Consider the following 14530-nt stretch of genomic DNA (forward strand, 5'->3'; position numbering starts at 1 on the left):
AAATAGGGTTTGGTCATATTGCTATCAAGACAGCTCACTTCTTCCATAGCCTTATCAATCTCATAGGCTTTGTAGCCCCTATTCATAAGATCTACACGCAAACCATCTAATGCCTCTACAAGGTCTCCCCCATCAGTATATAGTCTCTTACAGCTCAATACCTGATTTTTAACTATATTCCTAGTTATGTGTCTGGGGTGCATGCTAGAACAATGAATAATATTATTCTTCCTACAGCTTTTTCTATGTAACCTAGTTGAAATGCTGCCAAATATGTTTTTGTTCACATTAATGTCCAAGAAATCAATCTTAGTTTGAGAGTACTGTAGAGTAAAAGAGAGATATGAGGTGGTACTCCCTAGAAAATTCACAAAACTTTCTAGCTGTATCTCATTACCATGCCATGTAAAAAAGATATCATCAACAAAACGCTTATAAAACGTGGCATTGCTTAAACATGTCACAGCAAAAAAAAAATCTCTTTCTCCCATTGGGCCATCACAATGTTAGCATATGTATTTGCACACTCTGTACCCATAGCGACCCCCACTTTCTGGAGGAAGAACTCTTTCTCAAACAGAAATATATTATTTTCCAAGATCAAATCCAGTAGGGCACAGATCATATTGACCTTGGTATTAGAAAAGTTACTTTCCTTAGTTAAGAAGTGTCTTACATTTTCAATGCCCTCATCACTGGGAATCACTGTGAACAGAGAATTAACATCTAGCTTACAAACAATACATTGCTGATATCAGTATTGTGTCTATGACTGGTCCAGGCATACAATTGCTCCAAGAACTGTTTGCTATCTCTAAGTACAGTCTCTACAGTGTACAATACATGTCTAAGCTGTTTCTCCACATATATAGACATAGGCACAGTGAGCCATCCTCTGCCCGATACAATAGGTCAGAGTGGGGGATTCAAGGGATCTTTGTATCAATATGAACAACAAGAAATAGAAAATATCCTGAAAAGATATCAAAAGTTTTCCACTTAGCTGAGAGCTCAGCTGAAATGCGGCTTTACGGCTATGTGGCAAATGAGATCTGAGGTAACAGGGAGAAGGGCACTATGGGGAGAAGCGTCACTTGAGAGTTTTGGGCTGGTGCGAGCTTGGTATGAGGACAACTCAGTTCCGAGGGCTCGGAACCGAACCCATCAGTGATGAATGGAAAGAAGATTAACAATATCAGATCGATGGTTAGTGCTCTCATCTGAATGTATGTGAGAGGATAACATATCCCGGTCTTTTCATGTTTGACCGGAAATGCTGTAGTCGGGGAGGTCTGGTCACCTGATCCCTGTATAGTTTAAAAGGTCCAAGTAGAAACTTCGCCTAGCTTAAATCTTGTCTAAGGAAGAGAAACAAAATTCAGACCAGAGCTGTGGATGAGAGCAAGATGGTTCATACAGCCTACCTTGATCTGGCCAAGGCCTTTGATACCATTCCCCACTCAGGAATCATAGAAAAACTCACTAAGCTAGGCATCAACCCCTATATCATTAGGTGGGTTGCAAACTGGCACACAGATAGAACCCTCAGTGTGAAAGTAGCTGACTCCAAGTCAGACTGCTGACCAGTCACAAGTGGAGTCCCACAGGGTTCAGTCCTGGGTCCTCTCCTGTTTGGTATCTACTTCTCTGAAGTCCAGGCCAACACGAAGGGAATCTGGCTGACAAAGTTCGCAGACTATTGCAAGTTGGGAGCTATTATTAACTCCCCAAGTGATGCTGACATCCTGCAGAAAGGCCTCACTGAGACCAATGACTGGTGTCTGAACTATGGCTTTAAGGTCAAAGCCAAAAAATGTGTCGTCATCCCCTTTGGGAAAAACTCGGTTCACATGAATTACCACATCAATGGTAGTCAATTGAACACAGAAGGCGTTATAAGAGATCTGGGAACACAGGCTGACAGCAACCTCTCTTTTGACCACCACATTCCCACTGTGGTCAGAAATTCCTTCTATGTGGCAAATCTCATTACTAAGGGTTTTGCATCCAGGAAGAAAGAGGTCATTGTCTTCCTCTACTCTTCCCTCATTAGGCCAATCATAGAGTACAATGCCCCAGTTGGCATGTACTTCACTAGACACCTGCAACAACTGGAGAGGCCGCAAAAGTACCTCACAAAGATGATCCTAGGCCTTAAACAATTGCCCTATATGGACAGACTCAAAAAAATCCAACTATTCTCTCTCTCATATCTCCTACTTAGAGGCGATCTCTGCTTGCCTTTCAAAGCCTTGTCTGACCCAGTTCTGTTAGGAATGCTACATCTAAAGAAATCCCAATCCCTCTGCACCACACGCTCCAGAGACCTTAACCTCATTACCACAATCAACAGAACATGCTGGAGGGACAGGTTCTTAACCCAGAGACTGCCCATGCTATGGAATATACATGTCAAACAGAGCACATCACTGGCCCTCTTCAAGAGAAATCCTGATGAGTGGATGGGAAATAGAAAATTCACCGGGGGATCAGTCCAGTAGCTCTACTCAACAAAGGCACTGGGAACTAATGTCGGGTGGCATGATGCCAGGGTAATCCTAAGGGCTAGGCTTGCAAAGCTCCAGGCCCATTAGCCTAGTACACACCTATAATGATATCACTTTAGCTATGTTAATACCATGTGGAAATCTGCATTTTGTTTTGATAAAACAGAAGTGTAGCTGTTTCATTTAGTGCCCTGGGCCATTATGATGAATCAACTGAAGAGCAAACAAAAAAAATTTCTTCTTCTATACTTTAGCAAACGGTTTGCTACAAATGTTACAACACAGTTGCTACAATTTACACCTGCCTACACAAACTGATTCAGTACTCATATATATATTTTTAAACTTCTTCTAAACTACAGCAAGTTAAACAAACGAACAAAAAAAATGTTTTTAAACAGTAGCACACTGCTTGCTACAGTTTACATCCTACCTGCAGAAAGCACTATGGCACTCATATTTTAGTTTTTTTTAACTTCTAAACTGTAGAAAACTGTTGCTACAAATGTAGTAAACAGTTGCTACAGTTTTATACCCTGCCTGGCTGCATGGAGTGCTACAGTGCTCAGGTTTTAGTTTAAGGGAATAAATATATATTTTTTTACACTTTTAAATTGTAGTAAACTGCTTGCTACAATGTAGTATAGTTTAGACCACACACAGAGTGCTACAGTGCTCAGGTCTGACTGAAAATGCAGTACTAGCTTTTAACAGCTGGTATTGCATTAAAGAGTGATCGGGATCGGCTGATCGCGTCATCCAACACTTTATGCCCTGGGCAGTTGCCCTTCTCTCACCATCCTAACTACGCTATTATGACAAAATAATAAATAAACTAATAAACAACAACTGATACACACTGATGTTTCATTCTGTTCAATGCAAAGACAGCATGCCTCAAAGACAATACCATGTCAGACTGTTTCAGACTGGGTTACCATACATAAGAAGGGCTTGTTTCTCAATGCACAACATGTTACGCATAACCTAAAGATAAACAATGTTCTAAATCTTGGTTCAACAAGACTTCGTGTTTTTACTCATTCCTAATTAAAATAAAGCTCCAAACGATCATTTGACATCCTGGCTTTCAGAACTTCTACAAACTGTGTAATTTATTATCTGCAGCAGCAAACAAGATGTTCAGTTATGACAAACATGAACTTACTTCAGAGTAATGTCTAATGAAAACAAATTTAAAAAATATCTTCAACCATGGGTCTCACAATAAAAAAAAAGACTTTCCTATTGTCCCAAACTATTCAGAAAACAACATAAATCAGTGTCAAGCTGCAACCTGCAGGAAACCCTAATCAGCAGCTATGGGTGAAATCTTCCACATGCATCTGATCAAAGCTAAATGCTCTATGATCTTCTGATTCTTTCTGCTGCATGAAAAGCAATCAAAAGGAGGGTTCACTTGGACTAGTTAATTTTTAATTTTAAAATTCAGGTTCAGCTCAAAACAATGATTAACTCTGGATTAAAGATTACTAAAACTGCAATGTGTATGCGCACTAATATAGACATGAGTCTATTTTCAGGTTTTCCTATTAAATTATCATTAGCAAGATTGGGCCACTTTTATGGAGTAGATGTCAGTAGTTGCATTTATTTTCATTTATTTTAATCTAAGCATAGCTTAGAAGCATTAACTATTTCGTGGAACCTGTGTTATATATCTAAGCATTCAATAAAAAAAAACTAAGCACAGATATCACTTGCAGCAAAATGAATGCTTCGGTATTTTCTTTTCTTCTAAAGACAAAGTAAAACTGCTGCTTAATAAGCTGCTAGTTATTTACAGTTACATTAACTTAGATCAATACATTTGATCAAGATGGAGAGAGAGAACTTTTGTAACATACTAAATGAAATCTTCAACTTTACATTTTGAAAAGGAGACATTTTGGGGTCAACAGGTTTACTTTTATAAACGTGTTACCAATAGCAGCCCTATGTGAACAACATATAAGCTGAAGACCACTGGGCAACACATCTTGTAGTAATTGTGCTTTTTGTAGGTATATATGCAAGACAAAACATTTTACTTCAAAAAATGCCATAAGGTTATCTGAAATCAGACACCTTATTACTTGCAGCACAGACTTTGTAGTATACATGGCAAACTACATATGTGATTTGTTCATTTAGGAAAAACATCCCATCCTTTGAAACAAAGAATATCAGGTTACTTGAGTGGTATTAGACAACCTCACACTTTTCCAAATTATGTATACAAACTTCGAGATTGTATAACCGTGAGGCGAGTATAATGTCAAATATCACAAACAGTTGTTTTGGTTATTATACCTTGAATAAACAAACTGCGGTGGTGGTGCTACAGTAGCGTTGTCGCCTCACAGTAAGACGTTGTCATGTACGATTCTCAGCTAGAGCGTCTTCTGTGTGGAGACATGCGTCAATGGGCGTACCTTCGTTGAAGGTTGTGCATCAGGGCCAGCAACTCGGCATGTAAAAATCTACTGCCAATCATTAGCGGACTGGAGTTCCACTGTGGCGACCCATAACCAGGAAAAGCCAAAAGGCACAACAACAACCTTGAATAAACAACATTTGATTTAAAGCCATGCAGCAATTTGACACTTTCCCTACGTATTCATTTATTTTAAAGCTGCTCTTTACCAAGTTTGACAAATTAGTCCCTTTCACCTGTGGACTTCATGCTAGCAGAAAGATTACTCCAAATACAAGTAACGTACATAGAAAAAAAAGTCCTCAAATTATTATTTTTATCTTTTTAAACTTTTTGATGAAGCTGAAAGGGAGTGTTGGTGTTATAATTTATTAATAATTTTTATCTTTTTAATCTTTTTGATTAAGCTGAAAAGAAACTTTGGTGTTACATACTTGGTAAAACAAAATGCAGTACAATAAACAAGTCATTTTGACAACATATGTGCATCCACAGTATTTACTGTTTTTGTTTACTGAGATTGTCCATTTGGGCCTATAATACCTCTTTTCATTGGAAGTCAGGGGAGAAATGTTCCACAGAAGAAAAAGAATAGAATACAAATAATTAAAAAATGTACAATTATTACACTTCTTAAAAACAGAAATTCAGAATATCAGCAGGAATACAGTTCTAGAATATTACTAGACCATCGGACCTCAAAATACAGAGCGGAGAATTAAAAAAAGTGTGTAAAGTTAATTTAATCAGAAGCTAAACATGAACAAAGTCAAGAGTTCAACATATAGTGTTTAAGTTGATATATAAAGGGTTCGGATGTGGGAATTTGCTTTATTGGAAGATGACAGAATTCTACATTTGGGTCACAAAGGAGAAGTACAAGGAGTTGTCAGCAGAATTAGTGGATTTAGTAATAGCCAGAAGCAGTCTTGTCTATAAAACGTATGGGCTAGATGAGGAATACACCTAGCGCAGGTTACTCGGGCTAGGGCATTATTCTGAGATGTATGTAAAACTGTTGGCCATGGCCAGCTGTAAAACAGAATGAGAAAGATAAAGAGGTACCTCTAGCCAGTTGAGCTGACTTAAGAATGTGGCCATTATGAGATCTATAGGTCGAATGATTACTAGCAAATTTAGAAATTTTTTATTTACAGCACTGCTGCAGTTGATTAGTTATGATGGCTTGCAGGTTGATCGGTTTGGGGGATGCATATAGAATTGCAGGGAGAAAGAAAGTTGGACAAGTTTTTCTTAGCATGGCCAAACAAGGAGAGTTTTATTCTATAGAAATCTCCACGTTTCCAATGAGTTTTACATATAACATCATTTAACATATAACACCAGTTTCAACAGATGAGACAGATTCTTGGCTCTACTGCTGTAATATGCCTAAAGCTTTGACAGTGCAGATTAAGGTTGGAACATCTGCATACTGCATAATGACAGAATATTTGCTTGTTGTATGTAGATCATTCATGAAAGTGTTAAATAATAAGGGACCAAGGGATGGATCCTTGGGGTATACCTACTGATACTGGGAAAAAAAGTGAAATATTGTACTTCTGTTTTACTGCCAGAGATCTGTTGGGCAGACAGCTCTCAAACCATGACACTGAGTGAAAATGAATACCTAAAATTGATAGTTTTTGAACCGGTATTATATGGAAGACTATAACAAAAGTTTTGGACAGATCCAGGAATAAGGCTTAGTTGGGATTGCCTATGCTTATGGTAGACATGAAACAAAGAATAGTGGTAGTACTACGTTGAGGGTGAAGTCCATGCTGTGTAAGTAATAGCAGGGAGAATAAGATAAATATAGTCTTCTCTAATAGAGTGATTTATAAGAACAAAAACAAGAGTATGCGAGGACATCAGCTGCTACAGTAAGGTATTCTGTGGGTAAGTTGTCTGGAGCTGGAGTTGGTAGTTTTAGTTTGTATAACAACATTTGTTATAGCATCAGAGGAAATGGGTCTGGAGAAATGGTAGCATGCCAATTTGTAGAGCATGAGTTGTCTGGCTACTAATGGAATTGGAGAAACCAAGCTGTCAGCTTGAGATTCAGAATGTCCAGATGAACTATGCCTGTCAGATAAGACAGGAGATCTGTACTTGGATCCAGTCTCCAAGGCTGTCGAATTAGGTGAGGCCAAAGGAAGGGGAACCAAATTTGTCAAGGGCAGTAAGGCACAATGAGGATAACTGTGCTCTTCAATCTGATTTCTTTCTGTAAGAAACTGGGAATTAATGGAAAGGCATAAAGGAGACTGGAAGGCCAATTGTGAAGAAGAGCATCCCTCGGTAACTCCCCCTGTGGGGGGATCAGGGCAAAATAGTTGCTGCACTTGTTTAGGGAGAGGAAAACAGGTTATAGCATGGCTGACCCCATCTTCAGAATATCTTTTCCGATACTATCTGATTGAGAGACCATTTGTGAAATAAAAGTATGCACCTATTCAATTTGTCTGCTATTGCACTGGACTTCCCGGGAATGTGTATTGCTATGAAAAAGTAGTTGGATGAGATCGTCCACTGCCACACACTCTGACAGCTTCTTGACACAATGGGTAGAATCTGATTCCTCCTTGTTTGTTGATGTACCAAACTACTTGCATGTTGTCTGTCTGAATTGCAATTGTCCCCAAGGGGAGAGCATCTTGGAAGGCCTGCAATGCTAAAAGCACTGCTCTCATCTCTAGGATGTTGATGTGCAGATTGGCCTATACTGGGAACCAAGTGCCTTGGACCATCCTCCCCTGACAATGCCCCCCACCCTAAATGGGAAGCGCCCATGGTCACTGTGGCCTTGGGCTGAAGGAGAATGAATGGACATCCCTATAAAATTTGATCCGACTGAATCCACTATGTGAGATCTCTTTTGCAGATACTGGTGACTGCAATGAGCATTGACATCGGCTGATAAAGGATGGACAACTGTGTTGCAAGCAGCCACTGCAAAATTCTCATGCGAAATCTGGCCAAGGGGGCGAGCGTTATAGACGCTGCCATGGATCCCAGTGCCCGAAGAACTAATTATGTTGGCACTCTGTTGCTGTTGATCATCTTCATAACTTGAAAATGGATTTCCAGTCTTGGTGGGGGAAGGGAGGCTATTGTGGCGTTTGTGTTTAAGGAAGCTCCTATGAATTATAAAGTCTGTGTTAGTTCTAGATGAGATTTTTCATAATTTATGGTTATGTCCAGGTAAGAGCATCTAACAGTCGATGCCTGGTCGTAGTGGTAATGAGCCAGTCATCCAAATATGGAAACAACTAAAATCCTTGCAGTCTTAAGTGAGCTGCTACTGCTGCCATTCACTTGGTCAACGCCCTGGAGGCTGTGGTGAGGCCAAAGGGCAGTACTCCGAACTGATAATGACCAGCCTCAAACTGGAAGCATAAGCACCTTTAGGATCACCTGTTCACCTTTATGCGGTAGTACACATCCTGAAGGTCTATCAAGCATATCCAGTTGTCCTATCCAAAAAAGGGGGGGGAGAATGAACTAAACCATGACCATCTGGAATTTGGTTCACTGAATTGTCTTGTTTATATTGCCAGGATCCAAAATTGTTCTCCAGTTCCCTGTCTTTTCTGGCACTAAAAAGAACCTTGAGCAAACTCTGGATCTCCTCTGGTCTAGTGGGATCTCTTGGATGACTCTTTTATAGCAGCTTTTGTATTTGAAGTGCTGCCTGTTCCCTTTAACTAGTTGGAAAATCTGGGATTTTTTTGCAAGTGGATGGAGGGAGGGAAAATGGTATAATATCTTCTGCACCCATGTACCTTGTTTTATCTGTAGTCAGACTCTCTGGTGCAGGGACCAACAACTCCCGACTGCCTCCTGAGGAAGACAATCGGGCTTCCCTTCAGAAGCACTGAAAAGGTGTACCAAAGAAAGAATCTCTGTACCTTTGGTTTTGTGGGACCACTTCTGCAGTGGGGGCGGTATCATCCATTACAGTTCCCCCTTCTGTCCTTGGGGGAACTACCACCATGTGTGTCTTGAGAATACCCTTGGGATTTTCTGAACCACATTTTCCCACTACTGTGCTGATTCACAGAAAAGGGTCTTAGCGGAGTGGAAAAATGTACGTCCCCAGGAGAAATGGTTTTCCCATCCTTTTTTCACCTGGTCAATGTGTCGCAAACTTTAGGGCCAAACTAGATGCTGTCAAAGGGGACACTGACAAATGAAGACTTGAAGGGCTCCGCAAAATCACAGGCATATTCAAAAGTGTCTTCTTATGACAATGCCTGAACCCACTGCTCTAGTCGTTCCTTCAGCTGTATATGAAATGAAAATCATGGAAGAGTAATGGAGGTTAGACTGGCCAAATAAGAGATAACAAGACTCCCGAACCTTTTTAGAAATGGCTCCTAAGAGGGTATCTGATAGTTCTTTAATCAAATCCCTCTGTAGTCTGGTAAAGTGTGCCAGGTAGTTCAAGGACCGCAAGGCAAAGGTGGATGACACAAACTCGCTTCCCAAATCTATCAATCATCTAAGACTCCTTTGTTGGGAGGATGGATAGAGGAACTTTCCTCTGTTAGTTCCTTTTTTCTTGCTGCTGCCAAGACCATGGCATCCACAGGCAAACCTTTCATCCAAAATGGCTTATCTTCAAGGGCAGTGATAATTTTATCCAGTTTCTGGGGAATTGGCTCAGTAGCGTCAAGGGTCTTCCAGGCCCACTGAGAGACCAACTCAATGAGCTCATCTGTTGGCGCAGTTATCCAGGAAATAGATGGGCAGGTACCAAATGCCTGCAGGTAAACTGATTCCTCACATGAAGGATTAATGGGCTTCCAATCACCTTTCTGCTTAAGGACTTCTAGGATGTCTCCAAAGGAGACATCATCAGGAGGTGAATTTGGGGATCCTTCATCTTCCTCGAAATCCTTAACGTCTGTAACAGATTCCTCCAGGGAATCCAAGTGCTTCTTCTTGCACTTTTTCTTCGTAGGTACCTCTTCAGTGGGGTGGGTCTGGGGAGGTATCAGAATAAGAGGGGGCCCCCCCGCTGGGAAACCTGAGGTTTTGGTACTCGCTGTCCCAGTGGAGGTAGTGGTTGAGATTCTGGTCAAAGATGCAACAAGTTCTGAGAGGGAAGGAACCCACTGATTTACTGTAGTAGACAAGGCTCTCTCCATAGCTTCAAAGCTGATCCACCTGAGGAAGGAAAGGATCTCGTACCCAAGAGAACGGAACTTGGAACCATAGCCATTCCCTGCCCAAAGAAGCTCTCCCCCGAGGCAGAAGCCAGAGCCAAGCTGATCCATGCTGACATTCCGAGGTGCAGAAAAGACTCTGAAAAAATATGAGTCAACTCGAAACCCTCTGAAATGACAGGACACATACAGCTCCAAGAGGTCTCCGGTTCAGAGTGAGCCAGAGAACTCAGAGCAACCACCAGGTCCAAAGATAAGGATAACTTTTCGGACCCAATGCAGTCAGTACCAGACAGCTCAGGACCAATGTCTCTGAAGCCTCCAATGAAGTTAGAGAAGGAAGAAAATGATGGAGAGTTGAAGACTACAGTCCCTGACCTGAAGGGGTAGGAACGGAGGTGGTCCCTGTCACACCTTGTGCCCGGAGGATTTTTTTCACCAGCCTCTCCACTTTGTCTTCAGTAAGACTTCTGGAAGAACAGGTGGACATGACAGAGGGAGACCGGTCTTTCCAAAAATGAAGACGGGAGCCTGTATGGAAAGGAGTCTATGGAAGGAGAATATTTAGTTCTTGGAAGTGGAAGAAATTCCTGTGTCTGTACCGAAGAAAGACTTTCATCGTGTCCCTTTGGAGCCGAAGACAAGGCCAGATCTGAAGACTTGGTTGCAGTATTCCATGGTTCCAATGAACATGCCGGAACTGAAGGTTTGTGCAATTTTGTTATCTGTTCCCAGGGAGCAGACGGAACTGACACCTTTGACTTCTTCGGGCTTGGAACTGATGCAGAAGTTGGAGCCAAAGAACTTCTCTTCTTCATCTTTTCTGAATGTTTAAAGGAGGAAGAAGAAGTAGGACTAGAAATGGCTGATTTACTTAAATGTTTTCTTTTATATGAGGAAGTCATTCCAGATATGGCCTCTCTAAAGGAAGAGGGAAGCAGTCCTCTTAATATCAATATATTTTTTTCTCTCCACAGCATCCAATGACTGAAGGAGTGACAAACTGAAGAGTCCCTCCTGAAGATAGAGGGGGCCCAAATAATGCATGCAAACAAAATATGTGTTAGGATAAGGAATTTTGTGACCACATTTTTTATTACAGAATTTGAAGGCAGGCGGAACTTTTTATCTGTCATTTTCAAAAGAAGAAAGTGTATACACACACACACACACACACACACACACACACACACACACACACACACACTAAGCACGCTGTCTCAACTAAGAGACTAGATGGAGATAAAAAGTTGAAAGGAGTTTCCTTTTTCGGAAAAGGGAAAGATAGTTGGAAAAATAGAAGAATATGAACTAAGATATTTAAGAACTACACCAAGTGTAGAGGAAAAGGATATTAACAATAGTGTCTAAGAATACTTTCGTACTTGATAAGGAAACGGGTAAGGGATAGTTTTCAAGAAGAAAGGGAAAGAAATGTATACATATTGAAGAAAACAAATTGAAAAACACATTGCTCGAGAGGATATGGCACCACATCTAACTCGCAAAGCAGCAAACGAGATCTGAAGTAAATGACAAGTGTATTGTGAATAGGTTCCAAGGATCGGAACTGAACTCCCAGGTTAAGGATAGAATGACAATTGACACATCAGATTTATTTTTTATACATTATAACAAGGAAGTCTTCCTAGTTATAGACATTCTAGCCTTTCTAATGATAGAAGCTGATTCTACATAGTAAGCTGAATTCTTTGGTACTGGAAGCAAATCCTGAAGACCTCAAGGGATGCAGACTGAGAGATTGGAGTCTTACACATAAAACAGATCCTTTTTTTCTATGGGGCAAAAAAAGTTTTGCAGAAAAGGAAGAGACATTGCTGGACAACATACCAGCTGTAAAAGGAGTATGAAACAATTTACATAACTACTTTAGTGTTAAAAGAATGAAGTTTTTCATATCCATATTTACAATGAATAATACCCTCTGAATCTGACAAAGGGGTAACAGAGTACATCCGAGTGGGAAACTCAGTATAATAGAAGTCATACAATACCCTTTCCTGGCCTCAGTTTTATTTGTTGGGTTATGCCTTTTCATTGGCATCCCACATAACCTAAGCTTTGTAGAGTGATCAGTACCCAGGTCTATAGCATGTGGCCACAAGGGGCAGTTGTAGTACAGATGGAACCAGCACTGACACACAACTTAAGTTCAGTTTTTAGTGCTCAGCCCACTATAAAAGCAATTTATTTGTAAAGTACAGATGTAACACACACACACTGACTAATCAGAACAATGACATTCAAAGTACGAATGGTAAAACAAAACTACCAGAAACAAACAAACCTTTGCCTCTGGCAACTATGCATGCATGCAGCATAAGTTGTAACTGGACTACTGCTATTCATGATGAAAGGATAGTGAAATAACCATACAACTGCAGTGACCTTAATGTGTGGATTACATACGCTATTCCCGACATGCCATTTGCATAAACATCCAGATATACACTAGCATCCTTTACAAGGATAGTCATCCTGCTGCCCACCGCAAACATCAGCCAAACCATTCATACAAAAGCACTAAATGAGGAAACTCATTATATGAAGAAAAACAAAGGTGGGCTAAAAGATAGAAAGCTGAATTGTGGGATGTTTGCAGTGAGATCAACAAAATAATTTGTAATGTCATAGCGACTGTTAAAGGTCAGATGCTCACACAGTTCTACTACATTTCAGAAAGGCTTTTCTTGATCTTATTTCTACATATGGACAGAAGACAAAGACAAAAATGACATAAGGAGGAGGAGGAAGCACTTGATAACAGTAGCAAAGTTCCTTCTTGTTTTAGACTGCATTACATACCCAGGTTGTAATTGTAAATAATCATCATGTCAAGATGCCTAATAAAGAACACCCAGCCTGCAAAAAGTGTTGCAAACTCCATAGGGTCTGTACTGCAGCTGAGTTCTTTCAAATGTCACTACACCACGATATGCAAACTCTAGATATACTTCATTAGCCTTAAAGCTATATACCCTATATTTTGCAACCTCATTTTATGAAAATTATAAAATACACACGCATCTATATTATAAATCTATGAGATACAATATATTACATTGCACAAGCTACATACATTTTAGCCTTAAAGCTATATGCCCTATATTTTGCAACCTCATTTTATGAAAATTATAAAATACACACGCATCTATATTATAAATCTATGAGATACAATATATTACATTGTACAAGCTACATACATTTTTAATAATACAAATTTTCAATCCTTCAAATACATTTCAAGAGGGAAACAGTCCAATTATCGGCCTGGTTTCTTCAACAGTCTGCCACATTTATAGAATTTAGCAATAATCCTTAACCTGAACATCTTGACTTGCTGTTGACAGTTGTAGTTGCAAAATAACTGAATTTGTAGACATAACTTCGGGAATTTCTCTCTGCAACTCATTAACCATCAGAATTTTCAGTCTCCATTTTACTGCAACAAGAGTGGTTTTGATACTTTTGGCTGCACAGCTTCCTTAAACATCGGTTTTGACATTCCACCATGTAAAAAATGTCACTGATGTATTCTGTACAGTTTACCATCATCACAATGAACAAAACCGAATATTGGCTTGGAAGCTTTACTAACACTTCAAATTCAGGCTGCAGGCTTTCCCATGCCTTCATCTCCAACTTGTAAATCTGTTAATCTTCTGCAGTTTCTGTCACAGCAGCAGTTCTGTCTGTTGATTCACTTTTAACATTAACTTATTTTTTGTTGATTCTCTGGCGTCAGTAATGTAGATGAAAATGACAATTTGTTTTTTCAATTTCCTGCCCATCAGCAGCCAAATTGACAAGAGATTAAGTCTTTGCAATGGAGTATTCCTATACTTCAAAACTGCAAGATGACAATCTTCATATCTTTTGCTACAGCTCTTTCTTATTAGAGTCTTCAGCATTTGCATAGCTCTTTGCACCTCTCCACTGAACTGAAGGTAGCATGGAAAGAACATTATATGGATAAATACCTATTCATGCCTAACTCTTCTGAATTCCTGACTTTATATTTTGGACCACTGTCAGATATATGGAAATTGTGTATCCCGTCTCAAGAATATAACCTTCAATGCACTAATCATACTTGCACTTATGTCTGTTACCCTGATTATTTTATGAAACATGGAAAAATCCATACATGACACATACAAATCAGAAAAAAAAGAATAAGGTGTTCGCCTCATTGACACAAGGTACAAAATTTGATTTGGGCCTCCAGGCACTATCTGTATGAAGTTTGCAGGTTCGCCTATTCATGTGTGAGGTTCCTTTAATCTCCAAAAGCACAACAGGTGTTTCACCTCAAGGATGGAAGGCAGTGAGATAACCTTAATTTCAGGTTAGGTAATGCCTGTGGGTGCAGCTGTCGATTTTGGGCA

At 39.9% G+C, this 14530-nt stretch overlaps 1 protein-coding gene across 2 annotated transcripts in view; it reads right to left on the bottom strand.

Moving 5' to 3' along the window:
- The window catches only part of LOC122811581 (uncharacterized WD repeat-containing protein alr2800-like), a 1490464-nt gene that overhangs the window by 629343 nt on the left and 846591 nt on the right, over positions 1-14530 (bottom strand). The window lies entirely within an intron of this gene.

Source organism: Protopterus annectens, chromosome 9.part0 (assembly GCF_019279795.1).
Source record: "Protopterus annectens isolate FY-2018-M chromosome 9.part0, PAN1.0, whole genome shotgun sequence".
NCBI lineage: Eukaryota > Metazoa > Chordata > Ceratodontiformes > Protopteridae > Protopterus > Protopterus annectens.